This window comes from Micropterus dolomieu, unplaced genomic scaffold, assembly GCF_021292245.1.
Source record: "Micropterus dolomieu isolate WLL.071019.BEF.003 ecotype Adirondacks unplaced genomic scaffold, ASM2129224v1 contig_5525, whole genome shotgun sequence".
Classification (NCBI taxonomy): Eukaryota; Metazoa; Chordata; class Actinopteri; order Centrarchiformes; family Centrarchidae; genus Micropterus; species Micropterus dolomieu.
The window spans coordinates 373-851 of NW_025734514.1; the positions used below are offsets into that span (position 1 = coordinate 373).

Here is a 479-nt window from a genome sequence, read left to right on the forward strand (position 1 = left end):
ATCGGCCCCATTTCCCCTCCCTTTCTCTCACTCGTCATCGAGAGGCTACAAGAGCCCGAGTCGTTCGGTAGCCTCTGTCCAAAAGCCAGGCCTTCGGCTCTCCGCAGCCCGATTGGATAGAGCCTGCCATGACCTGGGGAGGGGTAGGGGAACGGGTGTGGCCTGGTACTTGGGACTCGAGAGGCAGAGTGAGGCTTACCGTGAGGGTAGTGACCGGGACGACTAGGCTCGTCGGCGGCTCTGGAGGAGGGGCCTGTACTTACTCGGGTTTCTCTTCATAACGTACAAGTCTTTCGCCTTTTACTAAAGACTTCCGTGGAGAGGGACGCCAATGAGTTAAAACTATTTTTGGCAGGCTCTGCCGTGTGGCCGAGCCTCGTGCGTTTGTGAAAAGGAAATAAAACGCCGCCCTCGCCGAGGTTGAGCGGTGCGACGAGGAGCGCTCGGGCGGAGGTGCTGAGACGCAGCCGTTGTTATGC

General features: G+C 58.7%; 1 non-coding gene across 1 annotated transcript; it reads left to right on the plus strand.

Annotated features, from left to right (window-relative positions):
- Window positions 1–259: 259 nt before the first annotated feature.
- LOC123964810 lies at window positions 260–372 on the plus strand. The gene has a single exon (XR_006823539.1). It is a non-coding gene; the product is annotated as a U5 spliceosomal RNA (small nuclear RNA).
- Window positions 373–479: the final 107 nt, after the last annotated feature.